This window comes from Panthera onca, chromosome X (assembly GCF_046562875.1).
Source record: "Panthera onca isolate mPanOnc1 chromosome X, mPanOnc1 haplotype 2, whole genome shotgun sequence".
Classification (NCBI taxonomy): Eukaryota; Metazoa; Chordata; class Mammalia; order Carnivora; family Felidae; genus Panthera; species Panthera onca.
In genome coordinates, this window is record NC_138357.1 from 111,811,606 (window position 1) to 111,828,339 (window position 16,734).

Genomic DNA, 16,734 nt, shown 5'->3' on the forward strand with positions numbered 1-16,734 from the left:
TTCCCTCCGGACGCTTTCGAATAGCACACACAGACGGACTTGTACGCACCGGAAAAGGGCGCGGGGGCTTATTTTCATGGGACACTGGGGCGCTGAGGTCTGGGTGTTTGCTGGGCTCCTGCTGCCAGCCGTCTAGCGATTTCTTAGGCTTTGGCCCTCCCTGCTGTTGGCTCTCTATACTCTCTGGTTCTGGCCTTGGGTTTGCCATTCCTTTTTTTTTTTTTTTTTTTTCCAAATGGAATAGGATTTCTGACAAAATTATTAATAGATACAAAGGACATTTTATGATGATAAAAAGTCAATCATTCAAGAATATCTAAGAATTATAAATGTATATTTACTTAACAAGCATGTGAGGCAGAAATCAACAGAACTGAAGAACAGACAATTCAAAAATAATATTTTGATACATCAATACTTCATTTTTAATAATACAGCAATAATTAAAACCATAATTAGAAGATTAGGGAAATAGAAAACTTGAACAACACTGTAAACCAACTATATCTAATAGACATATTTAGATCACTATGTTCAACAACAGAATACACATTCTTCTTAAGTGCACATGAAACATTCTCTAAGACAACATGTTGAGCCATAAAATAATTCTCAATTATTTAAAGAGACTGAAGGAGTACAAAGTATATTATCTGACCACAATCTAAATTTAGAAATCAATAATAGAAGAAAACTTGGTAAATCCACAAATATGTGGAAATTAAACAATACATTTTTAAATAACGGACTAAGAAAAATAATAACAAGGGAAAGTGGAAAATTTCTTGGGATAAAGGAAACAAATGCCATTCCTTTTAAGCTAGTGAGAGGTTGGGGTCATCTGAAGTAATAATCATCTTTGCCTCTTAAACCCTGTCCTAGGTATCCAGATTTAAGTTAATTGTGTTTCTTCTATTTTTTAAAATTGAAGTGTAATTTACATATAGCTAAACCATAATGCAGGTCTCAACTGTCCATTTCTATTAGTTTTGATAACTATTTATCTGTCTATCCTAATCAACACAGAGAACATTTTCATCTCAGAAATTTCCTTCGTGTCCCTTCCGAGTCAGTACTTGCCCCCTTACCCCCGTTCTAATTTATTTAAACTTTATGTAACTAGAGGCATACAATCAGTATACAATTTGGTGTTTGGCTTATTTAGCTCAACGTAGTATTTTTGAGATTCATCCATGTTGATTAGATTAGGTTCATTTAGCAACCCCTTCCATAATATAATTTGAGATTGGTGCTATGTTTTAAAAATTGGAGCTCTGAATATTTGCACAGATTTTTATGCCTATCTATATATGATTATATATTGACCTAGAGTAGTGGTGCTGAGCCTTTGACTGTATAAAAGGATCATCGCAGGGCTTTTAAAATTTCAGATGCCTTTTTGCAGCCTAGACTAATTGAATCAATCTCAGAGTGGGACCCAAGGGTCAGTATTTTTTTAAGCTCCTTAGGTCATTCCACTGTGCAGGCAAGATTGAGAATCACTGAACTGGATGACTTCTAATGGGAAGGAAAACTCATAGAGTGTTTTTCTGCATTCTCTCTTAATGTTCATGTCTTTGTAAGTTAACTTTTCTGGAAAAGCATCATTAGCAATAATAATACCAGTACTAGTATCGAGAACATAATAGTATTTAATAACAAGTATCCCAAATAAAAATGGACCCTCAACAGCCCCCAAAGAAAAAAAAATGGTAGTATAATACTAGAAAGCTGTATTACAGATATTGCTACTAATTTGTCTTATTTTTCTATCCTTTTCCTAAAGTTTTAATGATTTAACACCATGTCCTAGCTTCAAGAGATCTTATGACTCAGTTTTACATTTCTTTGCATATATGTATGGATATGTGTTGTTACAAAATATTTCAACTTATTTTGGACATAACTGGGTGTAAATTATGAAAGTTTATATTCAAGCACTCTGTGACCACACAGTTTTCCATGTACAGGTGCCCTGACAGTCTTAGTGCAGTTTTAGGTTTTGATAATTTCAGAAGTATAATTGCTGTAAACTTGTAAAAACCATCACTTGAAAGTTTATTTAAATTTCTTTTACATTTATTTCATTTTGTGAATTTTGAATAACTTTAAATTTCAAGTTCTTTAGTCTATCAACTGAAGATAACAAACATTGAAACAAAAAATTGAAATACATTTATTCTTCAAAAATTCCCAAGACTAAAGCATGAAAGAAATTTAGGTATTTTTACTTTCAAATGATGTTTTAAGTTTGTAGAATTAGTAATTCTGAAGTTATTAATGCTTAAAACTACACAAAGACTGTAGGTAGGCTGTTGTGTTTGAGCTGACCTTTGTTCATTCTTACATAATGACTGTAGTTTTTAACACTGTTCTTCCCTTGGAAAAGAATATTAATTTAAGATCTTTTTGTGAGGCTGAAGCCTTGTCTAGGCTCCTTGCTGGGACAAGTACGGGCTACTGTGTGGCCATCTGATTACCCAAAATATGTTGGAAATGAGTTGATTGTGTTTTTCTGTTCCCACCCTAAAAATTTACTTATTCAGCTGACTTGGTGTTCTCAACAGGGATCCAGCAGTCAAAACAAAACATTGAATTGACTCCTGCTGGTTTCTGGAACTTATCAGTAGTGGAAGCCAGCTGGTGGCAGCTGAAGAGACCAGCTAGAGGATGCAAGATGGAGGCTAAAAACTGCCTGAATTCCATAAGATCAAGGTATTTTTTTCCTTCAAATAAATTTGTGACATAATTTACAGATCATTTCGGGTTTCTTTCAGTTATGTATGTATGTATGTATGTATGTGTGTATATATTTAAGGAAGCTCTACAGCTAATGTGGTGTTTGGGCTCACAACTCCAATATCGAGTCACATGCTCTACTAACTGAGCCAGCCAGAGGCCCCTGTCAGGTAACAATTTTAAATAAAGGACACAGAGCCAAACTTTTATTCATACAATTTTAATTTATTATATTATTTTTAGAGGGGGCACTAGATTTTTATTTTGGCTGAATGCAAAATAGCCTCAAATTAAAAATCAATATTTGGCTGAAGCAAAATATATAATCATATAATGAACTTCTCAGATACCAGAATCATCATGAAATATAGCATTAGATATTAATTTACAAATATTATTATAAATTTATTTTAAAAACATTAGTATTCAGATTTTTAAATAAAGTTTGACGTTTTATGCTGGAATTAAAAAAATTTTTTTAATGCCTATTTATTTTTGAGAGAGAGAGAGAGAGAGAGAGAGAGCATGAGAAGGGAGGGGCAGGGAAAGGGAGACACAGAATCCGATGCAGCTCCAAGCTCTGAGCTGCCAGCACAGAGCCTGATGCGGGACTGGAACCCATGGACCGTGAGATCATGACCTGAGCCGAAGTCGGACTCTTAACCGACTGAGCCAGCCAGGCACCCTGGAATATTTATTTATTTATTAAAAAAATTTTTTTAATGTTTATTTATTTTTGAGACAGAGAGAGACAGAGCATGAGCGGAGCAGGGGTAGAAAGAGAGGGAGACACAGAATCTAAAGCAGACTCCAGGCTCTGAGCTGTCAGCACAGAGCCCGATGTGGGGCTCGAACTCAGGAGCTGTGAGATCATGACCTGAGCCACCCAGGCGCCCCAATGGAATATTTATTTCTTATCAGTGTGAGCTGATAGTTTGCTTCTCAGGTCATTACACTGTGCATTTATGACACTAAATTATACTAGTCAGAATGAGCTAGGTTATCATGCTTGGGTAACAAATTCCAAAATCCCAGGGGCTAAAAACAACAAAGAACTATTTTTTGTTTGTGCTATGTATCCATCATGGGCTGGCGCGCTGATGGATACTCCATCATTTTATCATGCTCACATCTCACAATGAGCTTCAGAGTTCACTACAACAGAGAAAGAGAAGACTAGAGTAGCTACCCCTGGCAGTGAAGTGCTACAGCCCAGAGGTGCACACATTACTTCCACTCATGTTTCATTAGCCAAAAGTAGTCAAATAGTTGTGCTTAATGTAAAGGGTAGAGGGAGTGTAATCACCTGGAAGGAGAGAAGGATACCTGGAAATAAACAGTAGCATTATCTACCACGGAAGTAGATATTCACTTTCACCTATGGAGGGTATAATCGCACATAATGTTTGCCTAGTGCTGCCATTATGGGGTACTGCTAGTATTGATGCGGCCACACAATTTATTAAGCCTTCCCTTTCTCTTTAATAGGAACCAACTAAGGCAAAGACTTCTTCATTTTAAATCTTAGTCCTGGTATGGTTCCTGAAGGTGGTGCAGTTTGGTTGAAGCAGTCCCACAAATGGAAGTTTCTAGTACCAGTTGAAGAAAATATTTTATGAATCTATTCTGAAAGTGCTGCCTTCACTTATGTTTTATTCCTAATATATGTAGATTTTTTGCCAGCAATTGCTGCTTTACAGTCATGTAAATAATGTTTGTCCTTATAAACCTTGGCTCTAAAAATGTGCAAATAGAGCAATATAATTGGCTTTCAAGAAACCAGTCATCTAGGTTTTTCCATCTGCATTTCATTTTCATTTCATGTACATGAGTGTCTGCATCTTTCTGGAGTGAGAAGAGAATCTTTTCAGCAGCTATCATGTAAGAAGTACTTGTACTCTGAAAGCATCAGTTTGGTTACTTCTTCCTCAGGTTCCAGCAAGCAAAGTACTTTCTCGGCAAGCAGTTTTAATAAGATATATTGTTTCCATCTAAAAAGCATATTAGTTTGGTTTTGTTCAGGATGGCTTTTAAACATGTAGTGGCTGCTATTCCATGTTGTTTCAACATCTTGTCAAATGTATGACAAGGCAATTCCAAAGTCTTTGGACATCGTGTACTTTTGTCTTTGACTGAAGTATGAGGAAGTGGCTCACTATCCTTCTGCTTATAGACAGTGATAACTGCTTTCTGATTATAGCACTAAAGTGTGATTGAACAAAACATTGTATACTTCTGATTCCTAAATCACTCTCAGCCTTTAGCATGTCTGTTCTATTATTAATAATAGTTGGCACATTGTAAAACTGATTTTCCATCCTATAAGTAGCTCTTCAGTCAGAATGTATTGTGTTGATAGCTGCGTGAGGCCTCAGCAGTCTCTGAACGACTGAACAGCAGCAGAGTTTAATTCATTATTAAACTATCATTTCATCAGACTTAAATATGACCTGTAGTTGTTTCTGCATATCCAAACGTCTCATGTCCTAGATAAAGTAGCACATTTAACAGTATCATGGCCTTTCCATCTACAGCAGAATACTACTCGAGGACTTTTTTGAGAACACATTTTTTAGAAGGAACTTAAAAAACTAGCATTTATAGATTCAGCAAATACAAAAAAATCCTTCATCTTCAACTACTGAAAATAGTTTATAGTATCTGGTAGGAGATGTCAAATTATGGCCTAAGGCTCAAATCTAGCCCACTGCCAGTTTTGTAAATAAAGTTTTATTGGAACACAGCCATCCTCCTCTGTTTGTGTATTATCCCTGGTAGTTTTGCACCACAACAGAGTTGAATAGTTGTGACAGACACCTAATGGCCTGCAAAGCCTAAAATGTTACCTGGTCCTTAAAAGAAAAAGCATGCTGACCTATGGTCTATAGTAATATTGTCAATAAGATTTTTCTTTTACTATTAGCTTCCCTAAGCATAGAACTATAAGGAATTCTCTTCCTAAAGCTTTCTCAAGAAGCCCATTATTTTGAAATTTAATAAGTGGCAATAAAATGTGGTTTTGAGATCTCATTTTGCTTTAATACTTTCTTTATTCTTCATATACTTTATATTATTTTTATATATAAATTGAAGATGATTTATCAAGGATGCTGTTGAACATGACTTTGGAATTTTTCCTACTTGTGAAATTTTGAAGTGGCAAACTGATTTCCTGTAAGATGTGAAGAATTGCTTAGTGACGCTTTTTTCTTGTAAGGCTTGTAACCTAAGTGGACGTGAAGAACAAAAAATTAAATACAGTTAGAGTTTTAGAGTTTGTTGCCACTGCATAACCTAGCAAAAGCCAAGCAATGTAGATTCTTAACTGGTTTTCTACATAAGCTTAATAGTTTTAAAAATTATAATTATCACAGCATTTTACTCTTCAGTAATGGGTATTCATTTGTTAATCAAGTGATGGATTTAACCTTAGAAAATACATAAAAAATCTTTTCACCTCAAGTTATTTTAGAATCTGTGTATGTTTGAAAGTGAATATTGGGGTGCCTGGGTGGCTAAGTTGGTTAAGCGTCCGGCTTTGGTTCAGGTCATGATCTCATAGTTCGTGGGTTCAAGCCCCACATCAGGCTCTGTGCTGAGAGCTCAGAGCCTGGAGCCTACTTTGGATTCTGTGTCTCCCTCTCTCTCTGCCCCTGCCCCATTCACGCTTTGTCTCTCAAAAATAAACGTTAAAAATTTTTGTTTAAATAAAAAAGAAAGTGAATATTTTCAATACATTCAAGTGACACACCTTATTCATATTATTGACATTGTTTCACAAATTATATATGATGATATCTACTCCATCATATGATCACTGGTTGTGCAAATTTTTAGAGGTTCCAGAAATGATGTTGAAGTAGGCATTTGGCCATATAGGAGAGGAAAAATAATTTTCCCTACCCTTCTAGGTGCTTGGCTAAGAGCCCCGCCCCCCCCCCCCCCCCAATAAAAGATTAACAGGACAAAAGCAAACAGAAGTTTAATAATGTGTATACCTCCTATATACATGGGAAAGATCCAGGAAAACTGAGTAACTCCTTGAAATGGCCCAGGCTATCACTTTATTTATTTTTATTTTTTGCTATTTTTGTTATTTATTTATGACAAACATCTCACACCCACGATCCTCTCCAGTCAGAAGTTGTTTGAAATGATGCTGGTGGCCTTGGCTAGTCTGCAGCTGAACCAGGCTACCATTTTAAATATCATCTTCAGCTAAAGATAAAAGATGTTGGTGGGGGGAGCCAGTTATGGGAGGTTACCAGGAAAAGCACAATAAACAAGGGTAAGGCTGTTAAGCAGATTTAAGTTGTTGCCTTCTGCACTGATAAGAGTTTCTAAAGATTGAGAATCATCCTCCTCTTCCTGGTACAGAGAGGGAGACAACCCTACAAATGGAGATTTGCCTTGTAACTGTTTCTTTCAAAGGGTAACTTCTGTTCAGTTTCAGAGCTTCTCCTGTATCTGCTGCTTCTTAAAAAATAGTTTAAAATAATCAATATGCTGAAGAAGTATATTCTGGAGTGTTATCTTTTGCTGCACTTCAGCCTTTTGGACTTCTAAAGGCAAGTCCCAGGGGGAAACAACATCCCAAACCCCAAGTTTCAAAGTTTAAACAAACTTCAGTGCATCCCTGTTATTTAACGCAGCAGGCTGTAAGAGTAATCTTTTACTGCTTGTCTGAAAATATCTTGATTTCCCTCTTAGTTTAGATTATAGTTTCATAGGGCATATAATTCTAGTTTCAAACTTGTTTTCATTCAGCATTTTGAGAATGTTACTTATTTTCTGGTTTCCATTGTTGCTGTTGAGAAGTCTGGCATCACTTTGTCTCTTGTTTTAGGTAGTCTGTCTTCCTTCTAGTGTTCCACTTTGGCGTGTCTAGATGCGCATTTCTTTTTATTTAACTTGCTTGCCATTTGTTAGCATATCGGTCAGAGTCCAGGCAGGAAAACAGAAACCATCCTAGGTACTTCAAAAGAGAGAGGATTTTATAAGGGAATTGGCTACATATATAGTGGAAGGTTGAAAGCGGAACAAAGGTGAAGTAGCTGGGAGATTAGAAAGCATAAAGTAGCTAGCCTATCCCTAGGGTTCAAGGCACCAAAGGGAGGAGGTTATGCTACCAGAACCTTGGGGGGTGGGGGAGGGATCCACCATCCCATGAATGGTTGGGCTGGATGGTTGGAGGAAATATCGCTAAGCGCTTGTGGCCAGAAGGAGAAAAAGGAAGAGAGCAAGTATGAGAAAAACTTCTGCTATTACCCTCTTCCTACTTATGATTAGGTACCAGTGCCTCTTATTGGTAGAATCCAGGAGGAAGCCACCTGCTAAAGGAGCCTGGAAAAGCATTTTACAAACACCCAATCCCAGTGCTACTTTGCCAGGGATAGAAGGATGAATGTGGAGCTGAAGGCTAGGTAGGTACCCAGCACTATTCAGCTTGTTGAATTTTAGGATTTGTCATCTTTATCAAACATGGCAAATTCTTAGCCATTCTTACTTTGAATGTTCTTTTTACCTTGCTTTCCCCCCCATGTTGAAAGTCCCATTAGATGTAATTGCTTTTTATCCTCCATGTCTTTTCCCCTCTCTTTAATATTTCCCATGTCTTTATCTTCCTGCATTCTGAGTAGTTTCTTGAAATCCATCTTGCAGTTCATTTTTTAAAAAAGTTTATTTATTTATTTTGAGAGAGAGAAAATGCACTCCAACAGGGGAGGGGCAGAGAGAGAGAGGGAGAGATTGAGAATCCCAAGCAAGCTCCATGCTGTCAGCCCAGAGCCTGACGTGGCACTAGAACCCATGAACCGTGAGATCATGACCTGAGCTGAAGTCAAGAGTCGGACGCTCAACTGACTGAGCCACCCAGATGCCCCTGAGTTCATTATTTCTTACTTCAGTTGTGTTTAATCTGTTGTTCTGACCAGTCTATTGATTTTACAATTTTAATTATTTTATTTTTAATTTCTAGAAATTATATTTGTTTTTGTTTCAAATCTGGTTTGCTTTTTTAACTTTCTCTTCCTTAGCTATATTTTCAATTCTACATATTAAACATGTTTATTATATATTGTGTATCTGATGATTCCAGTAGCTATAACATTGGCAGTTCTGATCCTCTGTGTCTGCTAATTATTGCTTATGGTAGTGTGTTTTTTTTCTCCTTTTTTATTGCAAACTCCTATTTGTTGTAATTCTATCTGGTGGAAGTAATTAATGCCTCAGCTTAACGTAAGTTCCTCCAGAGGGGATTGACATTTACTTTTGCCAAGTACCTAAGAGCCCCACTAACCTGATGGTTTACTTAAATCCAAATCATTAATGTACAGCTTTTTAAGGTCCCAGTTAGGTGGATTAGAAGTGTGATGTCCAGTTGTGGTAGGCTGCTTCTGAAATGGCTCCCAGTGATCATTGTCTCTTGGTAATCATGCCTTGTGTAATCCTCCCTTTGTGTGTGGGCTAGGACTAGTGATATGCTTCTGATAAATAGAAGACTGCAAAAATGAGGGGTCATAAAAGACCATGACTTCCATCTTCCTTATTCTCTCTCTCTCTCTCTCTCTCTCTCAGGCTCTTCTCACCTGCTTATTCTAATGAGGCAAGCTATTGTGTTACAGGCTATCCTGTTGAGAGGCAAGGAACTGGGGGCAGCTTCTGGTCAACGGCTAGTGAGGAACTGAGGCCTTTAGACCAACAGCCTGAAGAAACTGAATATTATCCACAAGTGCATGAGTGAGTTTGGAAGCAGATTCTTCCCCTGCTGAGCCTTGAGATGACTGCCATTCACCTAATGACTTGACTGCCTTCTTGTGAGAGACCCTGAGCAAGAGGACCCAGCTAAGTTGCACCCAGATTCCTGACCCACAGAAACTGTGAGATCATAAATGTTGTTTCAGGCCACTAAATTTTAGAGTTATTTGTTACCCAGTAGTAGATAAGTATTACACCAATCACAAGCAGTAATAGTCCTACTCTACTCTGTACAGGTTGAGCCAAATCTGTGTAACTATTTCCCATCATGGCCATGATTCCTTAAGAGGATACTGGAACACACCAGAAAGTACCCAAAGGAAGACTGTTGGAAAATGTGTCTGGAAAATATGTTATATGAACAACAGGTGAATGAATTAGGGAAGTTGTACCTAAAAAATTTATCTATTATGATTTTTCACATTTTAAAAAAAGATGGTGGGAAAGAAGTCTAATCTAGGAGCAATAGGAATTATCAAGACTTATAGGCTCCAAAGCTTGGAGGCCAGTTTGTAATCAGAAAATTCCATGAGAGAGGTGCCTGGGTGGTTCAGTTGGTTAACCATCCGACTTTGGATCAGGTCATGATCTCATCATTCAAGGGTTTGAGTCCCCCATCAGGCTCTGTGCTGACAGCTTAGAGCCTGGAGCCTGCTTTGGATTCTGTGTCTCCCTCTCTCTCTGCTCCTCCCCCATTCATGCTCTGTCTCTCTCTCTCTCAAGAATAAACATTAAAAAAATTTAAGAAAAAAAATTTCACGAGAGATTTTTTTTCTCCTCCATCTATAGCGAAGGCCGAAGTTTCTTCTTCAAGGTAACACTCTGGGGATGATTGGTCATGTCTAGTTCACTCACTGAGGCCCAGTTTCCACATCTCTGGGCATTATCTTCTGTCTCTAATGAAGGTCCATTAAAATAGCTAAGGTCAGCAGATGACATCAGGGCAGCTGCCAGTTTTAGAGCTTAGCCCCCTCACTGAATTTACCTTTTATCATCCTGAATTTTTTTTTAAAGATTTTATTTTGAAGTAATCTCTATGTCCAACGTGGGGCTTGAACTCAAGACCCCTAGATCAAGAGTTGCATGCTCTTCTGACTGAGCCAGCCAGGTGCCCCTCATCTTGAATTTTTTTTAAACCTCTGAGGATTTCACTTACTTTCCACTACCTCAACCATGCATTTATTAAATATTTAAAAGACTTTTCTAACCTTTCATGTATTTTTGTCCTAGGAACATTTTTAGGATAGCTAATATGCCATATTACTGGAATTGGAAGTCCCTACAGACCTTTTTAAAAACTGTGGCAAAATATACATAACATAAAAATTACAGTGTCAACCATTTTAAATTCTTTTTTAAAAATTTTACTTATTTTGAGAGAGAGAGCATCCAAGCAGGTGCCACAATGTCAACACAGAGCCTGATGTGGGGCTCGAACTAATGAACTGTGAGACCATGACCTGAACTGAAAACAAGAGTCGGCCACTTAACCGACTGAGTCACCCAGGCATCCCTGTTTCAAGCACTTTAAAGTGTACAATTCAGTGGCATTAACTGTAGTCACAATGGTATATAACCATCATCACTATTTCTAGAACTTTTTCATCATCGCAAATAGAAACTCTGAAACCATTAAATAATAGCTTCTTATTCTCCACTCCTCTCAGCCCCTGGTAGCCTCCTATGGGCCTTTTCTAAAGGGATAAGTTACTGCAGATCTTTAAGAATATATCTGCTGAACCTCAGGTATTCTCAGATCCTAGGGTGAGAAAAAAAATGGTCAGAGACTATAAATTTAACATTGGCGAGTTACACCAGGGAAGTGCTATTGATTATTTCTGTCCTCTGTGCCCATGACCAGTTCCTTTTAAAGTTGACATGTGCTGCCAATATTCATATTTTAGGAATTTGCAATTTAGCTTTTCTGCCATTCTCCAGAAGCCCTGCTGTTTCCCAATTTAAGCTTTATAATCTTCAGCAAAAAACATGCTGCATGGAATTCCTCGTATAGGCTAGTAGATACTGCTAAGAACAAGGTCAAAGCTTACTGCATTTTAAGTGAAGAGTCTGTTATTTGTATGGGTATACACTCTCATTAAAGAGTAATAATTACTCAGTGGTACCATTTCCCTAGGAAAGTTTAATTAACTTCATAACTAAGAGTGTGTGAGAAGATGAGATACATGACTGGCTGAGCATTCTCTACTTCTCTCTCCATAGCTATCTAGCAAAGAGAATTTTATCTTTGCTCTCCTGTTTGAGATCTTTCAGGATGCAGAATTGGGAGAGCAAGATAGACTTAGAAAGAGATGGACCTGAGAGGTGGTGCTGAGCAAGAAGAAAAGATTTAGTGAAAAGCCAAGTTAAACCTGGGATTAAGGTTGAAAGAAGGGAGACAGAAAGGAAAAACTGTGTGCTGGATGTCAGAGAGAGTTTGGGAGTCTGGTTAGTGAACTGGAGAGCAGAGGAAAGCTGACTCTTAGCGCTATTTCTATAGTTATGATTCAGATCCCCTTTAATATTCTTCTTTAATTTCATGTTTTTCCTTTATTTTGAGATGTTACTCATGTATAGTCAAGTGCACAAATCTTAAGAATCGAGCTTGATGACTTTTTACATATGTCTACTATCATGAAGCTCAAGATAAAGAACATCCCACATGTCTTCCTCATCCCCTTCTCAGTCCACTCCCTAAGAAGTTATCACTCTTCTAAGTTTCTTCTATCACCACACATTAGTTTTTGTGTGTTTTCTTAACTTCATAAAAATGGAATCATATATACTCTTTCTTGTATACTTTATTTCACTCAACATTACATCTTTAAGACACCAATATTGTTGCAAGTGACAAAAGCAGGTTATTTTTTAATTTTTATTATTTTTTAAATTTTTTAAATCTTTATTTATTTTTGAGAGAGAGAGACAGAGTGCGAGTGGGGGAGGAACAGAGAGAGATGGAGGCACAGAATCCAAAGCAGGCTCCAGGCTCTGAGATGTCAGCCCAGAGCCTGATGCTGGGCTCTAACTCACAAACCATGAGAACATGACCTCAACTGAAGTTGGCCGCTTAACCAACTGAGCCACCCAGGCACCCCTCATTTTTTTTTATTAAAATCAGTTTATTTGCAGTATTCCACAAATTATTTATCTGTTGTATACTTGACAGACATTTGAGTGTTTCCAGTGTTTGTCTATTATAAATGCTATGACAATTCTTGTATATATGTATGTGCTGGTAGATATAATCACTCACTTATGTTGGGTGTATGTCCATGTATGGAATTACTGGGTCATAGAATGGACATACCTGTGTCTTTAGTCTTTGTTGTTAAATATTTTTCCAAGGTGGATGTACCAATGTACATTCCTACCAGCAATGTGAGAGAGTTCTAGTTGCTCCATATCCTTGCCAGACTTGATATTTAAAACATTTCTTCAAGCTGTGTTGAGATATTATTGACATACAAGGAGTTGAAAGTTTTGGTCCTTTAATTGTAGTCACCTTTAATGTTCATTGAGGGGCACAAGCAGAGAATAGAAGTCCTTTTTAACTATTTTCATTGTTAAACTCTGCTTCAGTATAAAGAATTCTGTGCAGGGGCACTTGGGTGGCTCAGTCAGTTAAGCATCTCACTCTTGATTTTGGCCCAAGTCATGATCTCACAGTTTGTAAGATCGAGCCCCATGTTGGGCTCTGTGCTGACAGCATGGAGCCTGATTCAGATTTTCTCTCTCCCTTTCTCTCTGCCCCTCCCCAACTTGTGCGCATGTGCATGCGCTCTCTCTGTTTCTGTCTCTTTCTCTCTCAAAGTAAGTAAATAAACTTAAGAAAAAAAGAATTCTGTGCATAGACTGGTACACAAAGCCTCGGAAATTCTCAGGGTCACAGGAGGTCTGAGGTTTTGGATTTGTGCAGATTTAGTTCAGCTGTTGAAGTAAGCACATACTTGAGAAGAACTGAAGAAGATCACTGTGGTCTTGAAGGTAAATTTTTATTCAGTAAAGACAGAAGAGTAGCTCTTAAAAGACGGATGGTTCAGTAAAGACTGGCTAAAGTTGGCAGAACTGTCAGAAGAACAGACTACTGCATCTTTCTGTTAGGCCAGTCGTTAAACTTGACTATGTACTAGAGGCCTCTGGAGAACTTGTTAAAACACAGCTCACCACTCCCATCCCCCAGAGTTTCTGAATAATCAGGTCTCGGGTGGCAGAGGGGGTAGAGAATCTGCATTTCTAACCAGTTCCCAGGTGATGCTCATGCTGCTGATCCCAAGACCACACTGTGCTCTGTGAACCACTGAGGTCCCTGATTGCAGTGTCCCAGTGAGAGGCAGTGGGGGTGAGAGGTTGTTGGATTTAGCATATATTTGCAAGGGTCAAGCCAATGAAACTTGATGTTAAACATTGTGATCCTAGGTTGTTCTTTAAGTTTGTTTCCCATTTGTGTGTTTTTGCTTTTTAGGTTTTTATTTTATGTATTCATTTATTTAAAAAAATTTAGGGGGGTTGGAAGAGCCATCTGAGGCTTTATTTGGGATTGGATTTTAGCTGGGGGCATGGGCAAGAGGGAGTACCCAGGGCAGCAGACTACCCCAAGGGTAGGCTGAGGCCCAGGGTGAGCCTTAGTGGGTCTCCTATTCCTGATGCTCCCCATGCACAGCTTCTTACCCCAAAGGCTCTATGGCAGCCTCAGGAGTGGGGTGGGTGGGTGGGAGGGACTACAGTGACTGTTCATTTGGACAGGACATCAGATGATTTGTACATCAGCTTCCTATCATGGGTCTTGATCTTCACAACCACGGCCTTGGAGGAGCTGACTTGGATGAGGAAACTGGAGCCCTTCCACATCTGAAGCTGGACTGGAAAGAGCCCAGGCTGTAGTTGAGGCCAGGGCTTCTAAGGCCCCCATAGGCTGAGCTCAGCCCACCTGAGTAGTTATGTTCTGCATCCCACACTCCAGCTGGCTCTCCTTGCCCTCCAGCAGCTTGCAGTATAGGTGGCGATCCCGATCTCCAGGTCCCGCTTAACATTCATGGGCTTGTGGTACTCCCACAGCTGCCACACCATATCCTGCTTGCCTTGCTGCAGGGGAGCCTCCAGCTTGGCCAGCTTGGCATTAGTGTCCTTAATCACCAGCTCCCCATGCTGCTCTGCATCAGCAATGGAGGCCTCCAGGGAAGCCCTCTGGCCTTTGAGGCCCCCAATCTCAGCCTGGAGTTGACTGATATTCTGGCTCATCTTGGAAATCTCCGTCTTTGTATGATGGCAGTCATCCCTGTGCTTCTCAGCCAATATCTGCAGCTCCTCATACTTGATCTGATATGTGGTCTAGGCCTCAGCTGGTCTGTGGTTGGCGATGTCCTCATATTGAACCTTGACCGTGGCGATAATGCTTTCCAGTTTCAGGGAACAGCTATTGTCTGTGGACAGGACCATGGACTTGTCTGAGATCTGAAACTGTAGCTCATGAATCTCCTCTTCATACAGCTGCCTTAAGAAAGTAATCTTGTTGGTGAGCCCTTCCAGGTGAGACTCCAGGTCTACCTTGTTCGTGTAAGCTTTGTCTGCATCCTTCTTGATTAGGACAAATTCATTCTCCATGTCTGCACACTCTTTGATCTCCTTGTACTTATTCTTGAAGTCCTCCACCAGTCCCTGCATGTTGCCAAGCTTTACCTCTGGCTTCAGCTTCTCCGGGCCCAATGTGTCCAGTTGCCGCCCAGGGTTGTTGATGTCGCTCTTGAACATGTTGTCCGTGTTGCTCCGAGCTGTTTTCTGCTGCTGCAGGAGGCTCCACTTGGTCTCCGGAATTTTGCTCTGCTCCAAGTGCCTCACCTTGCCGATGAAGGAGGCAAACTTGTTGTTGAGGGTCTTGTTCTGCTCCTTCTCCTGGGTGCTCACAGCCTGGATGTCAGGGTCTACCTCCAGCTTAAGGAGGCTCAGTAGGCTCTGGTTCACGGAGACAGGCATGATGTGCCCCATAACCCTGGCCCTGCTGTACCCCCGACCATACACATGCTGGCGCCCAGGCCACCCCAGAAGCTGCTATTGCTGCTCATACAGGAGAAGGCTGAAGAGTTGATGCAGGCGCCAGGTGCACTCATGTGTATGAGTGGCTGCTGACGGCCCCGGGGGCTGGAGGTGGACACCTTGTCAGAGGTCTGGGTCATTCTGATGGACATGGTGGAGGCTGGACTGGAGGCAATTAGGCTGTACGTGACAGAGGTTCGAGAAGGACACAAGATGCTGCTTCTATGTGGATGCTTTTTAGTTTTTTTACTTTGAGAGACAGTGCAGTTTTCTTAAACATACAAGCTCTAGGTTCAAATCAATACTCTACCACCTATCAATTGTGCAATCTTACACATTACTTCATTTCTCATTTATAAAATGTGGATAGTATGAGCAGGGGTTTTTTGCAAGAAATAAATGAGATACCTCATATAAAACTTATCAGGAGGTACCTGCCTGGCTCAGTCAGTAGAGTGCGTGACTCTTGATTTTGGTGGTGTGAGTTTGAGCCCCACGTTGGGTATAGAGATTACTTAAAAATAAAATCTTTAAAAAAAAACTATCATGGTATACAGAATATGGACTTTTGATTGCTTCAAGTTGGGCAAGGAGACACTTAGATATTATAATGAGGGTTGTCAAAATAACTGAGAAGAAAATTCTTTTTTTCGTTTTCAAAAAAGATTTTATGGGAATGTAAGCTGGTGCAGCCACTCTGGAAAACAGTATGGAGGTTCCTCAAAAAACTAAAAATAGAACTACCCTATGACACAGCAATTGCACTACTAGGCATTTATCCATGGGATACAGGTGTGCTGTTTCGAAGGGACACATGCACCCCCATGTTTAGAGCAGCACTATCCACAATAGCCAAAGTATGGAAAAAGCCCAAATGTCCATCGATGGATGAATGGATAAAGAACATGTGATACACACACACACACACACACACACACACTGGAGTATTACACAGCAATCAAAAAGAATGAAATCTTGTCATTTGCAACTACGTGGATGGAACTGGAGGGTATTATGCTAAGTGAAATTAGTCAGTTAGAGGAAGACAAAAATCATATGACTTCACTCATATGAGGACTTTAAGAGACAAAACAGATGAACATAAGGGAAGGGAAACAAAAATAATATAAAAACATGGAGGGGGACAAAACAGAAGAGACTCATAAATATGGAGAACAAACTGAGGGTTACTGGAGGGGTTGTGGGAGG

The 16,734-nt window shown here is 39.4% G+C and overlaps 1 pseudogene; it reads right to left on the reverse strand.

The window, feature by feature from the left end:
* Positions 1 to 14,226: 14,226 nt before the first annotated feature.
* LOC145714224 (keratin, type II cytoskeletal 8 pseudogene) lies at positions 14,227 to 15,692 on the reverse strand (annotated as a pseudogene).
* Positions 15,693 to 16,734: the final 1,042 nt, after the last annotated feature.